Below are 18,312 nucleotides of genomic sequence, written 5' to 3' on the forward strand. Positions count from 1 at the left end.
TTCGTGGGTGTTAGGTTCCTGGGATTTATTATTTGAGAAGTTAACTTTAGTATTTCATAGTTTTACTGGCCTGAAATCATGAATTAGAATATTTAATTGGCTGTTTGGGAATTTTCAGACCTAGGTTTTTTAGATTTTCGTGTGTGTTTGACTCCTGGGGTTTATTATTTGAGAAGTTAACTTTAGTATTTTGTGGTTTTACGTGACTGAAATCATGAATTAAAATAGTTAATTAGCTGTTTGGGTTTTCAGACCTAGTTTTTTAGATTTTCGTGGGCATTAGGTTCCTGGGATTTATTATTTGAGAAGTTAACTTTAGTATTTCGTATTTGACGTGCCTGAAATCATGAATTAGAATATTTAATTGGCTGTTTGGGGATTTTCAGACCTAGGTTTTTTAGGTTTTCGTGTGTGTTTGACTCCTGGGGGTTTATTGTTTGAGAAGTTAACTTTCGTATTTTGTGGTTTTACGAGCCTGAAATCATAAATTAGAATATTTAATCAGCTGTTTAGGGTTTTCAGACCTAGGTTTTTCAGATTTTCGTGGATGTTTGATTCCTGGGGTTTATTATTTGAGAAGTTAACTTTAGTATTTTGTAGTTTTACGTACCTGAAATCATGAATTAGAATAGTTAATTACCTGTTTAGGGTTTTCAGACCTAGGTTTTTTAGATTTTCGTTGGTGTTTGTTTCCTGGAGTTTATTATTTGAGAAGTTAACTTTAGTATTTCATGGTTTGACGTACCTGAAATCATGAATTAGAATAGTTAATTATCTGTTTGGGTTTTCAGACCTAGTTTTTTAGATTTTCGTGGGTGTTCGGTTCCTGGGGTTTATTATTTGAGAAGTTAACTTTAGTATTTCGTGATTTGACGTACCTGAAATCATGAATTAGAATAGTTAATTAGCTGTTTGGGTTTTCAGACATAGTTTTTTAGATTTTCATGGGTGTTAGGTTCCTGGGATTTATTATTTGAGAAGTTAACTTTAGTATTTCATGGTTTTACTTGCCTGAAATAATTAATTAGAATATTTAATTGAATGTTTGGGGATTTTCCGACCTAGGTTTCGTAGGTTTTCATGGGTGTTTGTTTCCTGGAGTTTATTATTTGAGAAGTTAACTTCATTATTTTGTGGTTTTACGTGCCTGAAATCATGAAATAGAATAGTTAATTAGCTGTTTGGCTTTTCAGACCTAGTTTTTTAGATTGTCGTGGGTGTGAGTTTCATGGGATTTATTATTTGAGAAGTTAACTATAGTATTTCATGGTTTGACTTGCCTGAAATCATGAATTAGAATATTTAATTGGCTGTTTGGGGATTTTCAGACCTAGGTTTTTTAGGTTTTCGTGGGTGTTTGTTTCCTGGAGTTTATTATTTGAGAAGTTAACTTTAGTATTTTGTAGTTTTACTTGACTGAAATCATGAATTAGAATAGTTAATTAGCTGTTTTGGCTTTCAGACCTAGTTTTTTAGATTTTCGTGGGTGTTAGGTTCCTGAGATTTATTATTTGAGAAGTTAACTTTAGTATTTCATGGTTTGACATGGCTGAAATCATGAATTTGAATATTTAATTGGCTGTTTGGGGATTTTCAGACCTAGATTTTTTAGGTTTTCGTGTATGTTTGTCTCCTGGGATTTATTATTTGAGAAGTTAACTTTAGTATTTTGTGATTTTACGTGCCTGAAATCATTAATTAGAATAGTTAATTAGCTGTTTAGGGTTTTCAGACCTAGGTTTTTTAGATTTTCATGGGTGTTTGTTTCCTGGAGTTTATTATTTGAGAAGTTAACTTTAGTATTTCGGGGTTTGACGTGCCTGAAATCATGAATTAGAATAGTTAATTAACTGTTTGGGTTTTCAGACCTACGTTTTTTAGATTTTCGTGGGCGTATCTGATGAAATAATTTAGGTCGTATGATCAATTTAATTTATTTTTTAATGCACTAGTTTTTCAGTAAGGACATTCGATATCCTAAAAGTGTTTAATTCAAACTTTTACCTTGACCATCGATGTTGTTAGCGGAATTTCAAAAGGATCATTTATGAATGCTGGCGTATCTTATGAAATAATTTAGATCGTATGATCAATTTAATTTATTATTTAATGCAGTGATTTCACCTCTTGGATATACAGTACAGATACTTCATTCAAGAAATTATGAAAAAATCACAAGTAAGTAACAAACTCTTTATTGTTTTCACCTCTTGGATATAGAATGCGGATGTTTCATTCAATAAATTATGAAAAAATTGTAAGCAAGTAAAAAACTCTTTCCTGAAGTCACATCTTGCATACACAATGCAGAAACTTCATTTAAGAAACTATGAAAAAATTGTAAATAAGTAAGTAACAAGTTCTTTCTTGAAGTCACCTCTTGGATACGCAATGCAGAAATTTCATCAAAGAAATTATGAAAAAATTGTAAGTAAGTAGCAAATTCTTTCTTGAATTCACCTGCTGGATCAACAAAAAGACATTTCGTTCAAGAAATTATGACAAAATTCTAAGTAAGTAACAAACTCATTTATTTCATTTTTTAAGGTTAATTTAGACGAGGTTACGTGCGCGCACGTCACCTCGTCTAAATTGACCCTAAAAAATGAAAAAAAGCTAGGTCGACGTTGCATGTGCCTCTCACTCTGTATGCGTGGCCACGATGTGTAACCAATCACCAATCATGTTATAGTATATTTAGCAATCTCCGCTGTCTCTGATTGACCCCTAAAAAAAATGGGGTGTTGTCTAAAAAACCAGTCTGGTTGAAAACGTGGAGTTTTCGTACTGCTCACTTTTTGCAATGTGTAGGAACCAGTGGGGAATACCCGCTCGTTAGGAAAGGTACCAAGGAAAGGCAAGCAAATAGCATGTAGTTTCAAAACGTGTTTAATCACGTGTAGAGGTCCCATAGAATGAAATTTCTGGATTGTGCATGCAAACGGCAAATTCAAGAATGAGTTTTTTTTACTTACTTAGAATTTTGTCATAATTTCTTGAATGAAATGTCTTTTTTTGTATCCAAGAGGTGAAATCAATAAAGAGTTTGTTACTTACTTTCCTTTTTTTTTATAATTTCTTGAATAAAATATCCCTATTGTGTATCCAAGAGGGGAATTCAAGAAAGAGATTGTTACTTACTTGGAATCTGCTCATAATTTCTTGAATGAAATTTCCATATCGTATTGCGCATCCAAGAGGGGACTTCAAGAAAGAGATTGTTACTTACTTAGAATTTTCTCATAATTTCTTCAATGAAATTTCCGTATTGGGTATCCAAGAGGTGTATTCAAGAAAGAGTTTGTTACTTACTTAGAATTTTGTCATAATTTCTTGAACGAAATGTCTTTTTGTTTATCCAGCAGGTGAATTCAAGAAAGAATTTGCTACTTACTTACAATTTTTTTCATAATTTATTTTATGAAATTTCTGTATTGTGTATCCAAGAGGTGACTTCAAAGAGTTTGTTACTTGCTTACAAATTTTCATAAGTTATTGAATGAAATTTCTGTATTGTATATCCAAGAGGTGAAAACAATAAAGAGTTTGTTACTTACTTGCGATTTTTTGTAATTTATTGAATGAAGTATCTGTATTGTATATCCAAGAGGTGAAATCAATAAAGAGTTTGTTACTTACTTACAAATAGTTTCATAATTTCTTGAATGAAATTTCCGTATTGTGTATCCAAGAGTTGACTTTAAGACAGGAGTTGTTACTTACTGAGAATTTTTTCATAGTTTCTGGAATGAAATTTCTACATTGGATATATTAGTCTTGAAAGCTGTAAAGAGTTTGTTACTTACTTAGAATTTTTTTATAACTTCTTGACTAAAATGTTTTTTTGTTTATCAAGAAGGTGAATTCAATAAAGAATTTGCTACTTACTTACAATTTTTTTCATATTTTCTTTAATTAAGTTTCTGTATTGTGTATACAAGAGGTGACTTCAGGAAAAAGCTTGTTACTTGCTGAGAATTTTTTCATAATTTCTTGAATGAAATATCCGCATTGTATATCCAAGAAGTGAAAACAATAAAGAGTTTGTTACTTACTTGTAATTTTTTTCATAATTTATTGAATGAAGTATCCGTATAGTTTATGCAAGAGGTGAAATAAATAAAGAGTTTGTTACTTACTTACAAATATTTTCATAATTTCTTGAATGAAATTTCCATGTTGTGTATCCAAGAGTTGACTTCAAGAAAGAAATTGTTACTTACTGAGAATTTTTTCATAATTTCTTGAATTAAATTTCTACATCGTGTATCTATTTCGTGAAAATAATAAAGAGTTTGTTACTTACTTAGAATTTTGTCATAATGTCTTGAACGAAATGTCTTTTTGTTTATCCAACAGGTGAATTCAGGAAAGAATTTGATACTTAATTACAATTTTTTCATAGTTTCCTTAATGCAATTTCTGTATTGTGCATTCAAAATGTTACTTCAAGAAGCAATTTTTTACTTACTTACTTACATTTTTTTTCATAGTTTCTTAAATGTAGTTTCTGCATTGTGCATCCAAGAGGTGACTTCAGGAAAGAGTTTGTTACTTGCTAAAAATTTTTTCGTAATTTTTTAAATGAAATTTTTTCATTATGTATCCAAGAGGTAAATTCAAGAAAGAGTTTGCTACTTACTTAGAATGTTGTCATAATTTCTTGAACTAAATGTCTTTTTGTTTATCCAGCAGGTGAATTCAAGAAAGAATTTGCTACTTACTTACAATTTTTTCATAGTTCCTTTAATGAAATTTCTGTATTGTGTATCCAAGAAGTGACTTCAAGAAAGAATTTGTTACTTACTTACTTACAATTTTTTTCATTGTTTCTTAAATGAAGTTTCTGCATTGTGTATCCAAGAGGTGACTTCAGGAAAGAGTTTATTACTTGCTTACAATTTTTTCATAATTTCTTAAATGAAATTTCTGCATTGTGTATCCAAGAGGTAACTTCCAGAAAGAGTTTGTTACTTACTTAGAATTTTGTCATAATTTCTTGAACGAAATGTCTTTTTGTTTATCCAGCAGGTGAATTCAAGAAAGAATTTGCTACTTACATACAATTTTTTCATAATTTCTTTAAAGAAATTTCTGCATTGTGTATCCAAGAGGTGAGTTCAAGAAAGAATTTGTTACTTACTTATTTACAATTTTTTCATAGGTTCTTAAATGATGTTCCTGCATTTTGTATCCAAGATGTGACTTCAGGAAAGAGTTTGTTACTTGCTTACAATTTTTTCATAATTTATTGAATGAAATATCTGCATTGTATATCCAAGAGGTGAAAACAATAAAGAGTTTGTTACTTACTTGCGATTTTTTCATAATTTCTTGAATGAAGTATCTGTACTGTATATCCAAGAGGTGAAATCACTGCATTAAATAATTAATTAAATTGATCATACGATCTAAATTATTTCATCAGATACGCCAGCATTCATAAATGATCCTTTTGAAATTGTGCTAACAACATCGATGGTCAAGGTAAAAGTTTGAATTAAACACTTTTAGGATATCGAATGTCCTTACTGAAAAACTAGTGCATTAAAAAATAAATTAAATTGATCATACGACCTAAATTATTTCATCAGATACGCCCACGAAAATCTAAAAAACGTAGATCTGAAAACACAAACAGTTAATTAACTATTCTAATTCATGATTTCAGGCACGTCAAACCCCTAAATACTAAAGTTAACTTCTCAAATAATAAACCACAGGAAACAAACAGCCACGAAAATCTAAAAAACCTAGGTATGAAAATCCCAAACGGGTAATTAACAATTCTAATTCATGATTTCAGGCACGTCAAACAATGAAATACTAAATTAAACTTCTCAAATACTAAATCCCCGGAGTCAAACATACACGAAAACCTAAAAAACCTAGGTCTGAAAATCCCCAAACAGCCAATTAAATATTCTAATTCATGATTTCACCCAAGTCAAACCATGAAATACTAAAGTTAACTTCTCAAATAATAAATCTCAGGAACCTAACACCCACGAAAATCTAAAAAACTAGGTCTGAAAACCAAAACAGCTAATTAACTATTCTAATTCATGATTTCAGGCACGTAAAACTAAAAAATACTAAAGGTAACTTCTCAAATAATAAACTCCAGGAAACAAACACACACGAAAACCTAAAAAACCTAGGTCTGAAAATCCCCAAACAGCCAATTAAATATTCTAATTCATGATTTCAGGCAAGTCAAACCATGAAATACTAGAGTTAACTTCTCAAATAATAAATCCCAGGAACCTAACACCCACGACAATCTTAAAACTAGGTCTGAAAACCCAAACAGCTAATTAACTATTCTAATTCATGATTTCAGGCACGTAAAACCACAAAATACTAAAGTTAACTTCTCAAATAATAAACTCCAGGAAACAAACACCCAAGAAAACCTACAAAACCTAGGTCGGAAAATCCCCAAACAGCCAATTAAATATTCTAATTCATGATTTCAGGCAAGTCAAACCTTGAAATACTAAAGTTAACTTCTCAAATAATAAATCCCAGGAACCTAACACCCATGAAAATCTAAGAAACTATGTCTGAAAACCCAAACAGCTAATTAACTATTCTAATTCATGATTTAAGGCACGTCAAATCACGAAATACAAAAGTTAACTTCTCAAATAATAAACCCCAGGAGACTAACACCCACGAAAATCTAAAAAACTAGGTCTGAAATCCCAAACAGCCAATTATCTATTCTAATTCATGATTCCAGGTACGTCAAACCATGTAATACTAAAGTTAACTTCTCAAATAATAAACTCCAGGAAACAAACACCAACAAAAATCTAAAAAACCTAGGTCTGAAAACCCTAAACAGGTAATTAACTATTCTAAGTCATGATTTCAGGCACGTAAAACCACAAAATACTAAACTTTACTTCTCAAATAATAAACCCCAGGAGTCAAACATCCACGAAAATCTAAAAAACCTAGGTCTGAATACCCTAAACAGCTAATTAAATATTCTAATTTATGATTTCAGGCACGTAAAACCACAAAATACTACTAGGTCTGAAAATCCCCAAACAGCCAATTAAATATTCTAATTCATGATTTCAGGCACGTCAAATACGAAATACTAAAGTTAACTTCTCAAATAATAAATCCCAGGAACCTAATGCCCACGAAAATCTAAAAAACTAGGTCTGAAAACCCAAACAGCTAATTAACTATTCTAATTCATGATTTCAGTCACGTAAAACCACAAAATACTAAAGTTAACTTCTCAAATAATAAACCCCAGGAGTCAAACACACATGAAAATCTAAAATACCTAGGTCTGAAAATTCCCAAACAGCCAATTAAATATTCTAATTCATGATTTCAGGCAAGTCAAACTATGAAATACTAAAGTTAACTTCTCAAATAATAAATCCCAGGAACCTAACACCCACGAAAATCTAAAAAACTAGGTCTGAAAACCCAATTAGCTAATTAACTATTCTAATTCATGATTTCAGGCACGTCAAATCACGAAATACTAAAGTTAACCTCTCAAATAATAAACCCCGGGAACCAAACACGCGCGAAAATCTAAAAAAAACGTAGGTCTGAAAACCCAACTTGGACTTGCAAACACCAACCCGGACATGCAAACAAAAAGAATCAGACATGTAAACAGAGAAAGACAGGCACTTTAGACATTCAAACCAACAAAGACAAATTCTTCGACTTGCAAACATCAGCCCAGGCCTTCCCCTTGAGGTAGATCCCGTTCATTTTCGATTCTGAGTATTTTTGGTTTTCCCTCCAAAATTAACCCCTCCCCACCCCTGCCCTCAGAAATGGGGGAACGAAGGGCCTTTGAGCCTTCCCCTTGAGTCAGATTCCCGTTTATTTTCGATTCTGAGTATTTTTGGTGTTCCCCCCAAAATTGACCCCCGCCCTCGCCGGCCCCTCAGAAATGGAGAAACGAAGGACCTCTGAGCCTTGCCCATGAGACAGATCCCGTTTATTTTCGATTCTGAGTATTTTTGGTTTTCACTCCAAAATTGACCTCCCCCCCTCCCCTGCCCTCAGAAATGGGGGAACGAAGGGCCTCTGAGCCTTCCCCATGAGGCAGATCTCATTTATTTTCGTTTCTGAGTGTTTTTTATTGTAACTCCAAAATTGCCCTCCCCCTCCCCTGTCCTCAGAAATAGGGAAACGAAGGGTGTGCGAGTCTTCCCCGTGAGACAGATCCCGTTTATCTTTAATTCAGAGTATTTTTGGTTTTCCCTACAAAATTGACTCCCCCTCTCCCCTGCCCTCAGAAATGGAGGACGTAGGGGCCTCTGAGCCTTGCCCTTGAGGCAGATCCCGGTTATTTTCGATTATGAGTATTTTTGGTTTTCCCTCCAAAATTGACTTCCCCTCGCCCCGGCCCTCAGAAATGGTGGACGGATGGTCCTCTGAGCCTTGCCCTTGATACAGATCCCGTTTATTTTCATTTCTGAGCATTTTTGGTTTTCCCTCCAAAATTGACCCTCCCCCTCCCCTGCCCTCAGAAATTAGGGAACGAAGGGCCTCTGAGCCTTGCCCTTGAGGCAGATCCCATTTTATTTTTGATTCTGAGCATGTTTGGTTTTCCCTCCAAAATTGACCCTTCCCCCCTCCCCAGCCCACAGAAATTGTGGAACGGAGGGCCTCTGAGCCTTGCCCGTGAGGCCGAGCCCATTTATTTTAGATTCTGAGTATTTTGATTTTAACTCCTCAATTGACACATCGGAGAGGTAAAGCTAGGCCAACTCACAATGTCATTCTATCGTCGTTAGCCGTTTTCATAGACTGATGTTGTTTCAAATTTATAACAGATTACCTGAGTTAACAACCCTTTCGGGGTTACCTTAACTGTTAATCAGTTTAATCCTTTTTTTTTTCCTCCACCGTCATACAATCCAATCACTAATTAGAATCATTCACACTCCTATTATTCAAAACATTAATTAATATCGTTCAGTGTCCAATTTGAGAATCCCTTTTTGCAAAAATGTCAAATACTCACTCTCTTTGAAAAACTAAACCAGACTATATCCACTAAACCAGACTATACCAATCAAACCAGACTATACCCACCAAACCAGACTGTACCCACCAAACCAGATTATACCCACCAAACCAGATTATACCCACCAAACCAGATTGTACCCACCAAACCAGACTATACCCACCAGAAACCTGTCTGGTACAGGGGCGTTGGCAAATCCAGACGAGCATCTCTACTGGCATACAAGGTTTTTATTGAAATCTTTGTCGTAGAAACTTGAAAAAGGGCTTCAGGAAAATAAAAAAATTAAAAGAGATTCAGGAAAATAAATGATTACACGAATCCTTCGCAAATTGCGTAATGCTGTAATATTTTTTTTTTTTTTAATGAAATTTAATCTTTTTATTTTAAACCAAATAGGTTTTTCATTGTTGCGGCTTAAACTCATACTGCTAATTGGATTAACATTTATACAAATTCATATTTTTAAGAATTCATCTAACCACAACGCGGCATAAAAATACTGCTAATATTTATACAAATTAATATTTCTAAGAATTTATTTAACCACAATGACGGACAAAGGGTCATAAGAATTTTCAGTAGTTGTATGCTTGGTAGCTTATTTTATTCTATTTTGTTCAGTAAACTGACCATACATATTTTTTTCACTAAATTCATTTGAATTTTTTCAGTAAAATACAAATTATATTCTAGCTTTTAGAACGCATGGGATTTAGAACCCTACTCATATTAATTTCTGCTCGTTTTGAGTTTGACTTATTTTAATTTCTGTTTGTTTTGGGTTTCACTTATTTATTGATACTGATTTGTTGTAGTTGTATGCTTGGTACATAATTTGATTCTATTTTTGTTCATTTTTGTTTAATGGAGTTCATTATTTTTTTTTGAAAAACTTATTTTGTGGAAAAAGTTTTTTTAATTAATCACCATAAAAAGCAGATTCCTTTGCTCTTTATATTGTTATCGAAACTTATTTCTTAGAGTTTTCTCTGCTATTAGGTCAGTCCTTACTTATAGTTCATGGTAACAAACTGTTTCGAACGTGGCCTAGACACCTTATCTTTCTTTCTTAGTGCAATATGGTTAAATCCTATTATACCTTAGCTCCTCATGCGTCCCCAGTAATCCCTCAAATGCGCTACTAACCACGTCTTCCCACTAGGGTTGGATTATCGCCTGGATGTGTTTAAGGTCTCACGAGTAGGTGTAAAAAAGTATATCACCCCCCCCCCCGTAGAACTTGAAGTTTTTTGTAATTGATTGGAAAGTGCCTTTCTTGTTGTTGTTTTCATTGAAATAGTAAAAAAAAAAAAAAATACATGTCCTCCCTTGATTTTAAAAAATACATTCTTGCCCCCCTCCTCACACACCTACATTTTCGTCAATTTATACCACTGACCAAGCTACTTCCTAGGGCGACATAAGTTCATTTTGATTATTAACACAGTTTTGAACTAGTTCTTCTTTTAAATTACTTTTTTCGTCAATAAATAAGGTTTCCATGATTTTTAAAAGAATTCTTTGTTGTTAATAAATTACATTCACCTCAGAGTGGCTATCAAACAGTTCGTGGTAACGAACAGTAAGTAAGGAGCGACCCGTATCAATGGTAACCGAAACTCTAGAAAGCGGGTTTTTGATACCAATAGATATATCAAAAGAATCACATTTTAATGCTGATTTCAAATATATAACTTCCATCAAGTTTAGTCTCACCCATCAAAAGTTTCGGGCCTGAGAAAATTTGGCTGATTTTCGAAAAAAGGGGGAAAGACCCCCTAAAAGTTATAGAACCTTAATGAAAATCACACCATCATATTAAGCGTATCAGACAACCCTACTGTAGAGGTTTCAAGCTCCTGTCTACAAAAATGTGGAATTTTATGTTTTTTGCCAGAAGAAAGAGCACGGATGCGTGTTAATTTGTTTTTTTGTTGTTTTTTTCCCCAGGGTTGATTGTATCGACCCAGTGGTCCTAGAATATCGTGGGAAGGCTCATTGGAACGGAAATTAAAAGTTCTAGTGCCATTTTTAAGTGACAAAAAAAATGGAGGGCAACTAGGGCCCCTCCCACGCTCATTTTTTCCCAAAGTCACCTGATCAAAATTTTGAGATAGCGATTTTGCTCAGCATGGATGAAAATATGATAAATATGCCCTTTAGGATGACTTAATCCCCCAAAGCCCCCGGGGGTAGGGCTGAAAGTTATGAACTTTGCCCAATGTTAACATATAGTATTGGTTATTAGGAAGTATACAGACGTTTTCAGGGGGATTTTTTCTGGTAGTAGGGGGTGGGTGGGTCAGGGGTTATGTGGGAACATCGTTCCATGAAGGAAGTTTTCATGGGGGAAGGGACATTGCTATGAAGGGGGCGCCGGATTTCCCAGCATTATTTAAAAAAAAGATCAGAAATTAAATATAAAAAAAAACAAGTTTTCCAACTGAAAATAAGGAGTAACATCAAAACTTAAAACGAACAGAAAATATTACGTGTATGATTGGGTTTACCCCCTAATCAATACCTCGCTCTTTAAGCCAAAGATTTTTTAGTACTTTCATAAGAGCTATTTATTCTAAATAACGGCCTTTGTGATTAAGAGGTCATTTTTAAAGAATTTGAATAAAATTCGAACTTTAGCTTAAAGAGCGAGGTATTGACTAATAAAAACGTTCGTAAATAATATTAAACAAGTTTCGAGAAATCCATTTAACCAAATAAAAGTAAAATTAATATGAAAATTTTGTTGTAATTATTCATGTACGGTGAGCCAAAATCAAAACCTGCATTAATTCAAAAACGTACAAAAATTAAATTAAAAAAAACAAGTTTTTTTAACTGAAAGTAAGGAACGACGTTAAAACTTAAAACGAACAGAAATTATTCCGTATATGAAAGGGGCTGTACCCTCGTCAGCGCCTCGCTCTTTACGCTAAAGTTTTTTATTGTTTAAGAAAAATAAGAGTTGTGAGAAAGTCAAACTTTAGCGTAAAGAGCGAGGCGTTGAGAAGGGGACAGCCCCTTTCATATACGGAATAATTTCTATTCTTTTTAAGTTTTAACGTCGCTCCTTACTTTCAGTTAAAAAAACTTGTTTTTTTAATTTAATTTTCTATAAATGAATGAAGTGACTTTAAAGTAAATACGTTATAGTAAAATGACAGTATTATAAGAACATTTATTAATATTTAAAAAAAATTATTTGACAAACTCACATACACTTTTATGAATAATCAAGTTAAATAGCGATTGACTAATGTAATGAGGTCTAATTAGTGATTAATTCATGAGAATTTTAAGCAGGCTTTTTAGGCCAGTCTTGAAGTATTAAATTAAAATAACTTTGTATCGTCAAAATCATTAAATGCAAACGTGAGCTCAGTCTGAATCCTGTGTACATATCGCTAAGTTGTTTTATCCTGTGCTGGCAAATTAGTCCTATTTGCAAGGTTTGTCTTCTTACTTTCTTTTTATTTTTTTATCTAGAATTTTTGTTTTCTTTCTTTAATCTAGAACTACGGAAAAGATATTTTAATAGCCTTTCAGTTTCAGAGTAAATATTGGCGTCAGGTGATCCGTTCACCCCTAAATATATTAACTAAAAAAAGCAAGTTTTTTTTAACTGAAAGTTCGCTCCCTATTCAATACCTCGCTCTTTACGTTAAAGTTCGAATTTTGTTCGTACAAACCCCTGAATCACAAAGGCCGGTTAATTAGAATGGATAGCTCTTTTGAAAGTATTAAAAAAACTTTAGCATAAAGGGCGAGGTATTGATTAGGGGGCGAACCCTATCATATACGTAATAATATCTGTTCGTTTTGATTTTTAATTTTGCTCCTTACTTTCAGTTGAAAAAAAAACTTTTTTTTAATTTATTTTCTGATCGTTTTTTAAATACTGCTGGGAAATCTTCATGGAAATGTCCCTTCCCCCAAGAAAATATCTTCCATGGAAAGATCCTGCCCCGTAACCACTACACCAGCCCCGTCCCCCCCCCCACTAGAAAAAATTTCTCCTGAAAACGCCTGTATACTTCCCAATAACCAACACACTATGTAAACAATGGGCAAAGTTTATAGCTTGCAGCCCTTCCCCCGGGAACTGTGGGGGATTTAATTTCCTCAAAGACATATTAATTAGATTTTCGACTATGCTGAACAACATTGCTATTTCAAAATTTTGATTGGGTGACTTCTGGAAAAAAATGAGCGTGGGAGGGGACCAAGTTGCCCTCCATTTTTTTTTGGTCCCTTAAACGGGCACTAGAACTTTTAATTTCCGTTCGAATAAGCCCTCTCACAATATTCTAGGACTACTGGATCAATACGATCACCCCTGGGAATATAAAAAAAATGAAAAAAGAAACACGCATCCGTGATCTTTCTTCTGGCAAAAAATACAAAGTTCGACAGTTTTGCAGATAGGAGCTTGAAACCTCTATTGTAGGGTTCTCTGATACGCTGAATTTTATGGTGTGATTTTCATTAAAGTTCTATGAGTTTTAGGGGATGTTTCCCCCTTTTTTCGAAAATAAGGCAAATCTTCTCAGGTGTGTAACTTTTGATGGTTAAGACTAAACTTGATGAAACTTATATATTTGAAATCAGCATAAAAATCTGATTCTTCTAATGTATTTATTGGTATCAAAATTCCGTTTTTTAGAGTTTCGGTTACTATTGAGCCGGGTCGCTCCTTATTTACAGTTCGTTACCACGAACTGTTTCATACGTAATCCATATCAAGTAAATGGCTTAGTCATTATAGACAGGGGAAAAAACGAAGGAGACAAAAATTCCCCTAGATTTGAAAAAAAACCTTTTTTGTTTCTCTACTTCAAAGAAATTAAAGTAAATTCCCCATCCCTTGCGATTTCGTGAATTAGCGCCACTAGTTGGTTAATAGACGTTTCTGAGGAGGGGGGGTGAAGACTCATACCGTACTTTCAATGTAATATAAGGTATTATGTTCATATGCATACCCAAATAGAGAGGGGAGGAGTCAGGGGCGGATCCAGTATTTTTTTAGGGGGGGGCGCAAAGTAGGTTGATCCGATAAAAAAATTAGAGGGGGGCGCAAAATAGGTTGATCGGATAAACTTGCACTAGGAACAAATTTAATTAACGCAAACTTGAGTTAATTAAGTGAATTACGCTACTTTAGACTACGCTAGGGGGGGGGGGGTCTCCCTCCCCCTGGATCCACCACTGGGAGGAGTTGGTGCATCCAGTAAATACATAACTTGTTCAAAGCTTTCCCTTGAAAAATTATACCCTGGAATTCATTCTTGACCATTCAAACCCTCCCCCCCCCCATCTCCGAAAAATATTTTAAGATATGGGCTTTCTCAGGGATTATCTATCTCAAAGGGCAGGACATGTGGATCAAGGGCGCCGGCAGAAAATTTTCCAGGGGAGTGGGACCAGACGCCAAAATAGCACAATAGATACTAGTTTAAATGAATAAATAAATCTTGAAACGAGTGAAACTTAAATTGAATATGCAAATCAAGCTTGAACGAAACAAAAATCACCACAACCAAGAGTTTGGGTATTGTCTCCTTCTCTCATTCTAAAAGTCTAAAACTTACTGCGTCATTGCCGCTTTACTGAAAACCAATTTTATTGAAAATATTACCTTTTGTACTTAATATTGCAAATAAACGTTAAAATTACATTAAAATTTTGAACTGATGAGCTTTCAGCAATTAATATCATTGTGCATCAAATATTCAGTTTAATTTATTAGTTCTTTCTAAAATTGTTCAAGACGAATATAGTTTCACTACATACAAGAGTTTGGATACTGCCCCCTTCCTTAACTGTAAAAACCAAAAGCCTACTGTGTCACTGGCGCTTCATTGAAAACAAATTATATTACAAATATTTTCTTTCCAGTTCTTACAGAATTGAAAATGAAAATAAAATTACAGTGAAATAAAATCTTGAATTGGGGAGATCTTTAAACAATTAAGATCATTATATATCAAATATTCGATTTTGTTTTGTTTATACTTCCCAAGGCTGTTCAAGACCCATATAGTTTTCAGTAAAGCGCCAATGACGCAGTAGGTTTTAGACTTTTACAGTAAGAGAAAGAAGTGATATCCAAACTCTTGTTTGTAGTGATTTTTGTTCGTTTCAAGCTTGATTTGCATTTTCGATTTAAGTTTCACACGTTTTAAGATTGATTTATTCATTTATATTAGTATCCATAGTATGTTTTTTTGCATTGATTCTATATTTAAGTTCCGTTCGTTTTGGGTTTCATGTATACTTCAATAGCAAAATAATTTTCTTCGTTTTAAGATTGATTTGTATATTCAATTTAAGCATTACTCACTTTAAGATTTATTTATTTATTTATATTATTACTTGTTGTATGTTTTTTTTTGCTATGATTGTTGATGTAATTTCTGTTCGTTTTGGGTTTCATTTCTTCTTTAATAGTAATTTCTGGTCATTTTGAGGTTGAATTTTAACAGGTATTTGTATCTGCTGATCTTAAGTTTAAAATGGCCTTTATTTTTTTTTTAAAAAATTTTGTTTCGGGAAGTTTTTTTTTAATTAATACTATAGAAATGTCAATCTTTTGGCTACGTTCTAATACACAATATTTAAAATAATTTCAAATTTTGACCATTTTAAATTTATTTACACAAATTAAGTTTCTTTGCTTTCGGCTCCTATTATTTTCTGGTTTATACGAAAATTAGCAGTGAAGCGTCCTGCAATGCTACAGTGATAATACACGGACAGGGATAAAAACATCTCAGTAGAAGGCTATCTTATACTGCCAGGACTCACCAGTGCTGCCACCTAAAACTTTTTTTACATAATTTATGTCTGTTTGTTGTCAGTGAGAATGAAGAAACGGGAATTTTGTCACATTTATGTCTGTTTTCATGGATGGTTATGTGTGTCGGTCAATATATTTGATGGTTTTCATGGATGGTTATGGATGATTTATGGTTTTTGTCAGTGGGAATGGAAAAACAGTATTTTTCTCACTTGAAAAATATGAATTTTGTCACATTCATGGATGTTTTTATGGTTTTTGTCAGTGAGAATGAAAAACAGGAACTTTCTCACATTTATATCTGGTTTATGGTTTTTGTCAGTGAGAATGGAAAAACAGGAACTTTCTCACTTTCATGGATTATTGAGTCATTAATCAAATTGTTTCCGGGCAAGGTTAATTAATGTCTGACAGATGACGTCAAGTTAATTACTGTCTTTGATGTATTTCCAAAGAGAATGTTTCCGAGGCAAAGTTTAGATCACACATGACAGATGATGTCATGATTGATTGATTGACAAGAAAGGGGAATTAATTTGTTGTTTCTAAAGAGAATTGATTTGACACGAAAGGGAACTAATTTGTTGTTTCTAAAGAGAACTGTCTCCAAGCGAATGTTTAGATCTTAGCGATGAAGAGATTGATTCACGATAGGGTTTCCAAATAATTTGAAATGTATCAGCGCAGAGATGCCAAACAAAAGGAACACCCTGAAATTACGCTTAGGGATTATTTGGGCGAAACCGTTTCAGTCATTTTATGGAATTATTTCGGTGAAACAGTCAGAGACATTTTAAAAGATGATTTAAAAGATGATTTTAGAAGAGGATTTGAGAGTGAAACTCTGTGGTCGTTATAATACATAAGTTCCATTTGAACAGTGTTGTGAGGTCCCCTACCACAACCCCAAAGGGTTCCGATCCCCCTACCCCAACCCCGAAGGAAGCCACCGGTCCTCAAAGGTCCCCCGGGCTCCCCAACGGCCCCCGGACCCCCAAAGGCCCTCCCCCTGTCCTCAAAGGTCCCCCAGGCTCCCAAAGGACCCCCGGACCCCCAAAAGCCCTCCCCAGACCCCCAAAGGCCCTCCCCGGACCCCCAAAGGCCCTCACCCGGTCCCCAAAGGTCCACCGGGCTCCCAAAGGACCAATCGGCCCTCAAGTGTCCCCAGACCCCCAAAGGCCCTCCCCAGACCCCCAAAGGCCCTCCCGGACCCCCAAGGCCCTCCACCAGTCCCCAAAGGTCCACAGGGCTCCCAAAGGGCCACCCGGCCCTAAAGGTCCCCCCCCTCACCCACAACATTACTTTACAGCTCTTGAAGGCCACAACACCAAGCAATACTTTTCAAAAGGCATTTCAGAACAAGTTATTTTCTTAGTGTCCCTTCTAAACCTATTTTCCAACTTGAAGTACCCATCCTTCTCACCCACAACTTTAGTTTACAGCTTTTGAAAGCTCCAACACCAAGCAATACTTTTCAAATGGCATTTCAGAACCAGTTCCTCTCTTAATGTCCCTCCTAAACCCATTTTACAAGTTGAAGTTCCCATCCTTTTCACCCACAACTTTACTTTGCAATTTTTTGAATGCCCCAACTCCAAGCAATACTTTTCAAAAGGCATTTCAGAACAAGTTATTTTCTTAATGTCCCTTCTAAACCCATTTTCCAACTTGAAGTACCCATCCTTCTCACCCACGACATTACTTTACAGCTTTTGAATGCCCCAACACCAAGAAATACTTTTCAAAGGGCATTTCAGAACCAGTTCGTTTCTTAATTTCCCTCCTAAACCCATTTTACAAGTTGAAGTACCCAACTTTTTCACCCACAACTTTACTTTACAGCCCTTGAAGGCCACAACACCAAGCAATACTTTTCAAAAGGTATTTCAGAACAAGTTATTTTCTTAATGTCCTTCCTAAACCCATTTTACAAGTTGACGTTCCCATCCTTTTCACCCACAATTTTACTTTACAGCTCTTGAAGGCTCCAACACCAAGCAATACTTTTCAAAAGGCATTTCAGAACAAGTTCTTTTCTTAATATCCCTCCTAAACCCATTTTACAAGTTGAAGTACCATCCTTTCACCCACAACTTTACTTTACAGCTTTTGAATGCCCCAACACCAAGCAATACTTTTCAAAAGGCATTTCAGAACCAGTTCCTTTCTTAATGTCCCTTCTAAACCAATTTTACAAGTTGAAGCATCCTTCCTTTTCACACACAACTTTACTTTACAGTCTTTTGCATACCCCAACACAAAGAAATACTTTTCAAAAGACATTTCAGAACAAGTTTTTTTCTTAATGTCATTCATAGACCAATTTTACAAGTTGAAGCATCCATCCTTTTCACCCACATCTTTACTCTACAGCTTTTTGGATACCTCAACACCAAGAAACACCTTTCAAAAGGCATTTCAGAGCAAGTTCCTTTCTTAAAGTCCCTTCTAAACCCATTTTCCAACTTGAAGCATCCATCCGTTTCACCCTCAA

At 34.5% G+C, this 18,312-nt stretch overlaps 1 protein-coding gene across 3 annotated transcripts in view; it reads left to right on the forward strand.

Annotated features, from left to right (window-relative positions):
• LOC148954948 (uncharacterized) overlaps nt 1–18,312 on the forward strand; it is a 53,222-nt gene that overhangs the window by 21,193 nt on the left and 13,717 nt on the right. The window contains exon 1 of one of the 3 annotated variants that reach the window (XM_089099326.1): nt 12,407–12,471. The exons of the other annotated variants lie outside the window; for them this stretch is intronic. The gene's annotated coding sequence lies outside the window, so the exon portion shown is untranslated. Of the gene's footprint in view, nt 1–12,406; nt 12,472–18,312 lie in introns of those variants that run through there. 3 annotated transcript variants of the gene reach the window in all.

The sequence above is a fragment of the Artemia sp. Qi Xiang Cuo genome, chromosome 2 (assembly GCF_049724085.1).
Source record: "Artemia sp. Qi Xiang Cuo chromosome 2, ASM4972408v1, whole genome shotgun sequence".
Taxonomy (NCBI): Eukaryota; Metazoa; Arthropoda; class Branchiopoda; order Anostraca; family Artemiidae; genus Artemia; species Artemia sp. Qi Xiang Cuo.